Source organism: Panthera onca, chromosome E1 (genome assembly GCF_046562875.1).
Source record: "Panthera onca isolate mPanOnc1 chromosome E1, mPanOnc1 haplotype 2, whole genome shotgun sequence".
In the NCBI taxonomy this organism is placed as follows: Eukaryota; Metazoa; Chordata; class Mammalia; order Carnivora; family Felidae; genus Panthera; species Panthera onca.
The window spans coordinates 27,022,920-27,034,052 of NC_138352.1; the positions used below are offsets into that span (position 1 = coordinate 27,022,920).

General features: G+C 46.9%; 1 long non-coding RNA gene across 2 annotated transcripts; it reads left to right on the plus strand.

Annotated features, from left to right (window-relative positions):
• The first annotated feature begins 50 nt into the window (after window positions 1–50).
• Window positions 51–10,249, plus strand: LOC132688247 (uncharacterized). Of its 2 annotated transcripts, none has more exons than XR_014136054.1 (3): window positions 51–138; window positions 8,610–8,732; window positions 9,580–10,249. It is a non-coding gene; the product is annotated as an uncharacterized LOC132688247 (long non-coding RNA). The 2 variants fall into 2 exon arrangements; XR_009614456.3 differs by lacking the exon at window positions 51–138 and adding an exon at window positions 504–713.
• The last annotated feature ends 884 nt before the right edge of the window (window positions 10,250–11,133 follow it).

Here is an 11,133-nt window from a genome sequence, read left to right on the forward strand (position 1 = left end):
TCTTCTGACGCATGCGCAGTAGCAGCCCCGGGCGCCGCGTGAATGGAAGGCAACGTCCCCGTGCGTGCGCGCGCACTGCCATCCGGCGCTTTGACTGCTCGCTAGTCACCTCTGGTCCCGGGAGCTGGAAGGGCTGAGGTGCGTGGATCTGTCACCTTCTCGGTCGGCTCATGAAATCTCCCTTCTTAGGCCCCTTTCCCTCTATCAGTCCCCATCGCCCGAGGAATTATGCACCACCCCCTCATTTTCCCGATCGGCTGGGAGCTCGGCTCTTGGTAATGCGCCACCCAAACTATAGGGTTGATCCGACGCGTCCAACCACAGAGACCATGTGCCTCTGGGATTCTAGAGCGGCCGGCCTGAAGCCGCCACTGACTTCCGGTGGTTGGTCGTCCGCCCAGCTTCCGGAGTCCCCGGGCGTCCGCTCGGGTTTTCCCGGCCTCCTGCGTGTTCTCTCCGTCGGTGGTTCTGCGGTGGTCTCCGCTCTTTGGGCTGCGGCGGAGCTGAGGGGGAGAGCGAGCGGGGCGTCCAGCCTCTACCCCTCCGCGGAGCCCGCGGGTCAGCCGAGCCCAGAGAGGGAGGAAGCAGTACTGGGATCCAGGTGCCCCGCCCCACTCCGGAGCCGGTAGTTCGTTCGTCCGTATAGCAAATACTCATCGAGCACCATCCCTAAAAAGCTCAGTGCGGAGGAGGCAGCGGTGACACGGGGACAAGTATGAACATGGTGGGGAGGAAAGGTTTTCAGGAAGCTCGAGGTAGTGCTGTAAGGAAAAGGGCTTTGGAGTAGGGACTCCAAAGGTGGCTCTTTCCGCCGAGTGAGAAGAGGGAAGGGCTCAGACAACGATATGGAGGCGAGAAGTACAGGATCGCAGGCTCTGCCCTGAATAATGATCAGTGACCGGTGGGTGGAACCCCATGGTTAGACTCCGAGTGCCGGGTAGAGAGGGTCTCTTCCTTACATCACTAACTAGCGGCTGAAAAGTGGATCCAGACCAGAAACGAATTTTGGCAAGCACTACACTCTTCCTAAAAATTTTGTTTTGTTGGGGCGCCTGGCTGGCCCAGCTGGTAGAGCGTGCCAACTCTTGATCTCAGGGTTGTGAGTTCAAGCCCCACGAAGGGTGTAGAGGCTAAAAAAATAAAATCTTAAAACCTTTGTTTTGTTTATATTCCACACTGTTGTGTTTTGTTTTGTTTTGTTTACTTTTTACGTACAGAAAGTCAGACGTAAGTGTATAGTTCAATCAGTTTTCACAAATTTAACACAACAGTTGTATTGAATTCAGATAAAAAAACTATCAGCTGCTCAGAAGCCCCTTCTCTTTAATGGTGACAGTTCCCCCCCCACCCCGCTCCCGCCCCTTGGTAACTCTTCCATACTTTTTTTTTTTAGCACTGAATTTAAAAAAAAAATTTTTTTTTTTAACGTTTATTTATTTTTGAGACACAGAGACACAGCGTGAACGGGGGAGGGGCAGAGAGAGAGGGAGACACAGAATCGGAAGCAGGCTCCAGGCTCTGAGCCATCAGCCCAGAGCGGGACGCAGGGCTCGAACTCACCAACCGTGAGATCGTGACCTGAGCCCAAGTCCGACGCTTAACCGACTGAGCCACCCAGGCGCCCCAGCACTGAATTTTAAGAGGTTTATTGGGATCATACATTAAAATGAAAAAGTAGATACTGCATCTTTTAAAAGTCAAGGAAAAACATACTTGTGTTAGGTCAGCCCCTGGAAAAATAGCTATCTAGTATTCAGACATATAAAGATCCCATCTGGGTCTCCCCAGTTAATTAAGGTTGAACTATGAATTTGTTTCTGGTTTTTCTCACAGCATAACAAAAAACCATATTAACTGTTGCACTGAATATTAATAAACCGTACTTGAGGAAAGGGAACATTTTCTGTCACTGAGGTCTGAAAATAGTACTTGGATGGCCTTTCTTTAGGGGGCACAGTAGACAATCTTACCCTAACTCGAGTATGTCTAATATGAGGCCTGCAGTGACCTTCAGTATAGGTAGAGGGTCATAAAACAGCAAGACACAGAAACTCACGTGGTCAGGGGACTGGGTGGGCATCTGTGTGATGGTCCTGTCTGATTCAGGAAGAAAACAAAGTATCGTAAGAGAGTCATACATAGACTTTAATTACCGCTCTATAAAAACTTCAGCTAGGCTGGGTATACAGTTATAGGCTATTCAACATTCTCTGACAAAAACTGATTCTCATCCACTTTTTTTTTTTTTTTAATGTTTACTTTTGAGAATGAGAAACAGTGTGAGCTGGGGAGGGACAGAGAGAGAAAGAGACACAGAATCGGAAGCGGGCTCCAGGCTCTGAGCTGTCAGCACAGAGCCTGATATGGGGCTCGAACCCACGAACCGTGAGATCACGGCCTGAGCCGAGTCGGCCCCTTAACCGACTGAGCCACCTGGGTGCCCCTCTCATCTACTTTTCAGTCTACTATGAGCTCCCTTCTTTGCCTCTACCCTCACTGGGCCCTGACTCTGTCCTGGAAAAGTCATCAATTATCTAACTATAGGCAAATCCAATGGATGTTTTTCGGTCTTTGCCTTACTGAGCTCTGCTGCATCGGACACAACTGACCATTTCTTTAGGAAAAAAGCATCTCGAGGCGCCTGGGTGGCTCAGTCAGTTAAGTGTCCGACTTTGGCTCAGGTCATGATCTCACAGTTTCACGAGTCCGGGCCCCGTGTCCGGCTCTGCACTGACAGCGTGGAACCTGCTTGGGATTCTCTCTCTCCCTCTCTCTCTCCCCCTCCCCTGCTTGCACTCTGTCTGTCTCTCTCTCTCAAAATAAATAAACTTGAAAAAAATTACAAGCGTACAATTTAGTGGGTTTTAGTATTATGTTCATAAAAATTGTGCAACCACCACCTAATTTTGGAACTTTTTTCTCACCCCAAAAAGAGCTCCTTCAGGAGTTGCTCCTCATTTCCCCTCCCCAGCTCCTGGCAACCACTCATCTACTTTTCTGTCTCTCTGGATTTGCCTATTCTCAACTAACAATATGTGATCTTTTGTGTGTGATTTCTCTCACTTAGCACAATGTTTTTCTAAGGTTCATCCTTGCAGCATTTATCAGAACTTCATTCCTGTTTTTTTAATTTATTTTTTAACTTTAATTTTATTTATTTTTAAAATTTAATTTAATTTTTTTAAATTTGCATCCAAATTAGCATATAGTGCAACAGTGATTTCAGGAGTAGATTCCTTAGTGTCCTTTACCCATTTAGCCCATCCCCCCTCCCACAACCTCTCCAGTAACCCTGTCTGTTCTCTATATGTAAGAGTCTCTTATGTTTTGTCCCCCCCCCCCCCCGCCGTTTTTATATTCTTTTTGTTTCCCTTCCCTTATGTTCATCTGTTTTATCTCTTAAGGTCCTCATATGAGTAAAGTCATATGAGTTTTGTCTTTCTCTAATTTCACTTAGCGTAATACCCTCCAGTTCCACCCATGTAGTTGCAAATGGCAAGATTTCATTCTTTTTGATTGCCGAGTAATACTCCATTATATATATATATATATGTATATGTATATATATATATATATATATATATATATATATATATATATATACCACATCTTTTTTATCCATTCATCCATCGATGGACATGTGGGCTCTTTCCATACTTTGCCTGTTGTCGATAGTGCTGCTGTAAACATGGGGGTGCATGTGTCCCTTTGAAACAGCACACCTGTATCCCTTGGATAAATACCTAGTAGTGCAATTGCTGGGTCATAGGGTAGTTCTATTTTTAGTTTTTTGAAGAACCTCCATACTGTTTTCCAGAGTGGCCGCACCAGTTTGCATTTCCACCAGCAGTGCAACAGAGATCCTCTTTCTCCACATCCTCACCAACATCTGCTGTTGCCTGAGTTGTTAATGTTGGCCATTCTGACAGGTGTAAGGTGGTATCTCATTGTGGTTTTGATTTGTATTTCCCTGATGTTGAGTGATGTTGAGCATCTTTTCATGTGTCGGTTGGCTATCTGAATGTCTTCTTTGGAGAAGTGTCTATTCATGTCTTTTGCCCATTTCTTCACTGGATTATTTGTTTTTTGGGTGTTGAATTTGAAAAGTGCTTTATAGATTTTGGATAGTAACCCTTTATCTGATATGTTGTTTGCAAATATCTTCTCCCTTCTTTTGGTTGCCTTTCAGTTTTGCTGATGTTTCCTTCACTGTGCAGAAGCTTTTCATTTTGATGAGGTCCCAGTAGTTCATTTTTGCTTTTGTTTCCCTTGCCTCTGGAGATGTGTTGAGTAAGAAGTTGCTGTGGCCAAGATCAAAGAGGTTTTTGCCTGCTTTCTCTTCTAGGATTTGATGGCTTCCTGTCTTATGTTTAGGTCTTTCATCCATCTTTTAGTTCATTTTTGTGTATGGTGGTCCATTATGAGTTTATTTTGTGTATGAGTTTATTTTTGTGTATGCATGTCGCTTTCCAGTTTTCCCAGCACCACTTGCCGAAGAGACTGTCTTTGTTCCATTGGATATTCTTTCCTGTTTTGTCAAAGATTAGTTGGCCATACGTTTGTGGGTCCATTTCTGGGTTCTCTATTCTGTTCCATTGATCTGAGTGTCTGTTCTTGTGCCAGCACCATACTGTCTTGATGATTACAGCTTTGTAGTATAGCTTGAAGTCTGGGATTGTGATGCCTCCTGCTTTGGTTTTCTTTTTCAAGATTGCTTTGGCTATTCAGGGTCTTTTCTGGTTCCATACACATTTTAGGATTATTTGTTCTAGCTCTGTGAATAATGTTGGTGTTACTTTGGTAGGGATTGCATTGAATATGTAGATTGCTTTGGATAGTATCGATATTTTAATAATATTTGTTCTTCCTATCCAGGAGCATAGAATCTTTTTCCATTTTTTTGTGTCTTCTTCAATTTCTTTCATAAGCTTTCTATAGTTTGCAGTGTATAGATTTTTCACCTCTTTGGTTAGATTTATTCCTAGGTATTTTATGGTTTTTTGTGCAACTGTAAATGGGATCGATTCCTTGATTTCTCTGTCGCTTCATTGTTGGTGTATAGGAATGCAACTGATTTCTGTACATTGATTTTATATCCTGTATCTTTGCTGAATTCATGAATCAATTCTAGCAGTTTTTGGGTGGAATCTTTTGGGTTTTCCATAGAGTATCATGTCATCTGCAAAGAGTGAAAGTTTGACCTCCTCCTGGCCAATTTGGATGCCTTTTATTTCTTTGTGTTGTCTGATTGCAGAGGCTAAGACTTCCAATACTATGTTGAATAACAGTGGTGAGAGTGGACATCCCTGTCTTTTCATTCCTTTTTAAGACCAAATATATTACATTGTATGGATAGATTACATTTTGTTCATTAGTTGGTGGACATTTGTTTCCACTTTTTGGCTATTGTAACAATGATGCTGTGAACATTCAAGTACAAGTGTTTGTGTGGACGTGTTTTCATTTCTCTTGGGTAGATACCTTAGAGCGAGCTTGCTGGGTCATACGGCAAACTTTCACATTTAATATTTGGGGGGAACTGCCAAACTTTTCCCCAGCGGCTGTGTTCATGTTACAAACTGACCAGCAGTTTGAAGGTTCTCATTTCTCCACAGCCTCACCAACACTTGTCATTTCCACCCTCCTTTTTTAGTAGCCCATCCTAGTGGGTGTGAAATGGTACGTCATTGTGGTTTTGATTTGCGTTTCCCTAATGACTAATGACGTTGAGCATCTTTTCAGGTGCTTATGGGCCATTTGCCTTTTGGGGGGAAAATGTCTATTCAAATGCTTTGTTTGGTTTTTAATTGTGTTATTTCCCTTTGTATTGTTGAATTGTAAGAGTTCTGCATATATTCTGGAAATAAGTTCCTTATCAGATATATAATTTACAAATATTCTGCAGATTGCCTTTTCACTTCCTTGATGGTATCATTTAAAAGCACAGAGGTTTTGGGGTGCCTGGGTGGCTCAGTCGGTTAAGTGTCCGACTTCGGCTCAGGTCATGATCTCATGGTTTGTGGATTTGAACCCCACGTTGAGCTATGTGCTGACAGCTCAGAGCCTGGAGCCTGCTTTGGATTCTGTGTCTCCCTCTCTCTCTCCCCCACCCCCCGCTTCCACTCTGTCTGTCTCTGTCTCTCAAAAATGAATAAATGTTAAAATTTTTTTTTTTTAATTTAAAGCACAAAGGTTTTTAAAATTTTTAGTTTTTAATTGTGATGAATTCCAACTTACCTATTTTTGTCTCTTGTCCCTTGTGCTGTTGATGTCCTATGTAAGAAACCATCTCATTCTTTACAGCTAAATAGTATCCCTTTACGAAGTAATCTCTTTAACTAGCACCCTATAGGTGGACATTTAGATTCACTCAGATTTTCTGCTGTTGCAAACAGTCCTGAAATAAATTATCTTGAACACATCATTTTGCATGTGGCCAGGATACCTGCTGGATGGATGTCCAGAAGTCCAGGTGCCAAGTTACAGACTACGGCACTTATAATTTTAATAATTAATGTCAAAATTCTGTCCTTGGAGATCGTACCATTTTGACTTGCCAGCAGGATGGGGGAATGACTCACACAGAGCTTTTTTAAAGCTTGGAGTTATTTGCCTATGTTAAAAATGGGGAGGGGCACCTGGGTGGCTGAGTTTGTTAAGCGGCCGACTTCGGCTCAGGTCACGATCTCACAGTTTGGGAGTTCAAGCAGCAAGTCAGGCTTTATGCTGACAGCTCAGAGTCTGGAGCCTGCTTCACCTTCTGCGTCTCCCACTCTCTCTCTCTCTTCCCCTCCCCAGCTCATGCTTTGTCTCTCTCTCTCAAAAATGAAACATTAACAAAAATCCTGATCTCTGGTTTCTTTCGGAAAACCAGAAGATCTGTCAACATCAGACCCGCATTTACACGTGGCAATGATGGATTATAACTGAGCAGAACCCCCCCCCCCCCCCACTGGAAGGGCATGGCTCTCTAGTTCATTACAGTCCCCACCATTCCCTAATGCCCTCCCCAGCATGGTCCAAGTGTCAGTGGTCAGATGCACCACTGTTTTCTACATGTATTAAAAGCAGGAAAACAAATGAGGCCGAGAGGACGTGTGTCTCAAAAAACAAACAAACAAACAAACAAACAAACAAACAAAAAACCATGAGAGCAAGTAAAATGTTCCAAGTAGCCTAAAGGCTACATAATTCAAATTCACTGACCTGTGCCCTCTAGCCTGGGGTTTGACTAATTATAGCTTCTTTGAGATTTCAACAGAACACTAACCCTGGGGAAACAAGGACCCAGATGTCCCTAGAAGATCAAGCTTGACCACACTAGAAATTAGCCTTGGGGTGCCTGTGTGGCTCAGTTGGTTGAGCATCCGATTCTTAATTTCTGCTCAGGTCATAATCTCTTGGTTCATGGGGTTGAGCATCGCATCGGGCTCTGCACGGACAGCACAGAGCCTGCTTGGGGTTCTCTTTCTCCCCCTGTCTCTCAAAATAAATAAATAAATTTTAAAAGAAGGAAGGAAGGAAGGGAAAAGAAAGAAGAGAAGAAACGAAAGAGAAGGAAGGAAAGAAAAGGAAGGAAGGAAAGAAAGAAAAGGAAGAAAGAAAGGAAAGGAAGGAAGGAAGAAGGAAAGAAAAGAAAATAGCCTTTCCTGACACCAGCAGGTCTGCTTGAGGTCCTTTCGAGAATACCACTGTTTCCCCTGCACGCTGAGCCCCCAACACTTCCCTGTGCTTCCCTCTTCTAAACCCACTGCTCGGAGACTTCAGAGATGGTCTTTGGACATTGGTCCGCCATATCTTCCCAGGTTGCTGGCCTCCTGAATAAGCAGCCTTTCCTTTCGTCATAGCCATCATAGCCATCACTATCTCTCGAGCATTGGCTTTCAAGAGACAAGCGACCGAACTTGGGTTTCAGTAACACAAACGTTATCTTTGTGGGAATGAAGACCAGCATGTGCGTTAGATACACAAACTCAACTCTCTTGGCTTGTGTCTCCTGTCCGACCGTCGTGGGCATTTGGGTTTACAATTCCTGGTTCAGAAAAATAATTTTGGCAAACGCTATGGAGGGCATACTCGAGAAAGAGACTGGAGGCCAGGAGGAGGTCATTGTGACAGTCCAGGTTGACAGAGATGATGGGGGTCTGGACTGGGTAGTGGCAGCAGGAATACAGAGCAACGTCCCTGAAACAGGTGTGTGGAGAGAGAGAAGTGCGGGAGATGTCAGAGTCTCTGGGCAGGTAGTGGAGATGTTGTCCCCCAGATGGGCTCCCTGGAAGAGGAACAGGTCAGGGGTTAGGCGATGAGCTCAGCGGTGGATGCTTTGGTCCTGTGTTATCACATGATCTCTGACCCAAGCCCTGAGTGCCTTCCTGAGCTGCAGAACCTTAACCCTCATCACTTTGGGAACATCTAACATCAGACTCCTTCAAACAACCTCCAGGGGCCCCCCGTTGCGGCAGTGGGGGTAGTCAGAAGTCCCAGTAAAGGTTCAAAGTGGGCTCTCATTGGGCAAGCTAAGCCCAGGGAGAGAGTGTGGGTATCCCTCTCTCTATTGCATCTCATAGGTAGTGCATTTTTGTTTGTTTTTTTTTTTTTACAAATTGGAGATTTAAGACCAGCAGAGGAGGCCACTGCAGATGCTGTTGTGGAAACAACAAGAGAACCAGAATCAGAAGTGGAGCCTGAACGCGTGATCAAAGGGCTTCAATCTCTGGATAAAACATGAATGGGTGAGGAATTGCATCCTATGGATGAGCAAAGAACATGGTTTCTTTTTTTTTCCTTCTTTTAATGTTTGTTTATTTTTGAGAGAGAAAGTGTGAGTAGCGGAGGGACAGAGAAAGAGGGAGACACAGGGTCCGAGGCAGGCTCCAGGCTCCGAGCTGTCAGCACAGAGCCCGATGCGGGACTCGAACTCATGAACCGCGAAACCGTGACCTGAGCTGAAGTCGGACACTTAACCGACTGAGCCACCCAGGCGCCCCCATCCAGTCCCAGAGCTTTAAGAAGATGCGCTTTGGGATCAGAAACACCTGGATTTCAACCCTGCCACATCACGACCAAGGCATTCTTTATTGTCTGTGCTGTGCACTACAGTCATGGCCCCAGCCTACTCCCAGGGGAGACCACATCTCACCCAGGCAGCCACGGTCCCCTGTGTTAAGTGCCAAGGCGAGGGGTGCTGAGACACCGGGGAGCCGGGAGGAGCCTCTCGTCCAGCCAGGGAAGTCAAGGATGGACGTGTAAGTTGGGACCCAAGGGACCAGCACGTGTCGGCCGGGCCAAGGGGCCCAGAGAATGGAGGAGAGAAGGGGGCCAGAGAGGTGGGCAGAGGCCGTGGGGGAGCCAGGACCGGACAGCCCTGACCTCCATGCCCTCATCTGTGCAGTGGGGATGTTCAGACCTCTCTGGCTGAGTGGTTTTACGGACTTAGGAAGTGACAGCCAGGCAGGCGCCTGGCATTTCAGAGGCGCTAGACCAGCCATCGTTACCCACACGGACTCCTCCTTAAGCCCGGGGACATTTGAGCAGCATCTTAGGTATGTAACCATTTCTGTCTTCGCCTTCTCCTTCCAGACGGAGTCATCGTCACAGTTTACGTCTAAGCTCAGCTCAGGAGAGAAAGCGACCCAAGGCCACAAAGCACAGGGATGAGGGGTTCGGTGGGGGACTGTGTCTGCGTCCGGGACTCCATGTACCCGGTTCCCATTCTTTACAGACGGACACGCCTCTCTGACTAAGGCAGGCAGCAGTGAGTAATCTGGTTCAGTCACCCAGTGAGTGGCGGGGGCATCCAGCAGAGAAAGCCCACGTGGCCCGGCCACGGCTCACACCCACGTTTACAGGGGCCAACGGAAGCTGCTCCCGGGGCCCCCTCTTCCGAGGGGAGGCGACTGTCAGTCTGCTGGGTCCCCTCCACTCTCTCCTTCCCTGCTTTCTTCAGCAAGCCCTCCTGGATCCAGTGCCACCCACCGGAGAGGGTGCCCTGAGGACACCATAGACAGAACGCGCCCTCCCAAGAAGGGGGCAGTTCAGTGGATGAACCTGCAAAAGACACTGCCTGTTCTCCATGGGGGCATTTCAGGCCCCCATGAGGCAGGTGGGCGAGGGGAGGTGGGAACAAGAACTCCCTCTAGGGGCCCATAGAACTCACCAGAATTAAGGACCAAGTTGTCATCTCCTCAGCTGGTAACTCGTGGCAAGCCCCAGCCCTCTCTGAACCTCAGTCTCTTCTTTGTCACGAGGGTAGCAATCTATTCTCCTGTCACTCAGCAGGAAGCCTCTCCGAGACTGGAAATGGAGAGTCGGTCTAAATGATAACTGATTCCAGGCCTGATCTGAACACGGATCCCGGTGTTAGTGGCAGCGGCTGGGGGCGGGAAGGTCTCTGAGGAGGGAGGCAGGGCCCACCGCGGGCGGTGGGGAGTGCCGGGCATCCTGTCCTCCCAGCCCTCAACCTGGAATGATTGGTTAAGATTGCATTGGGCTGCCAGCAACAGAAAACCACCAACATGGCTTATGCACTTGAAGGTGTCTTTTTCTTTCATTGGGAGAAATCGAAAGCACTTTGTTGACCTCGGTTTAGTTGTCAGGGACTAAGGCTCTCTTTCCACTTTGCCGTTATACTCATGACAGTCTCCTTCTCTTAACTCATGACTGCAAGACAGCTCCTGGGATCCCGCCATCACATTCATGTTCCAGGCAGAATAAAAGAGAAGGACCTGGCACGCCGTGTGTCCCCTGTTGTCAACAAGAGTAAACCCCTTCCTGGTCACCCCCCCAGACAGGCGCATACATCTTAGAACCATGTCACAGGCCATCCCTAGCTGCAAGGGAGGCTCAGAAGTCAAGTGCTTACATAGGCATGTTGCTTCCCCACAAATTGGGGTATGTTAGAAAGGAAGAAGTGGAGGGGGACCCGGGTGGCTCAGTCAGTTGGGCGTCCAGCTTCAGCTCAGGTCATGATCTCATAGCTCGTGGGTTTGAGCCCCGCACCGGGCTCTCTGCAGACAGCTCGGAGCCTGGAGCCTGCTTCGGATTCTGTGTCTCCCTCTCTCTGTCCCTTCCCTGCTCACGTTCTGTCTCTCAAAAATAAATATAAATAAATAGTAAAAAGAGGTACAAATGAAA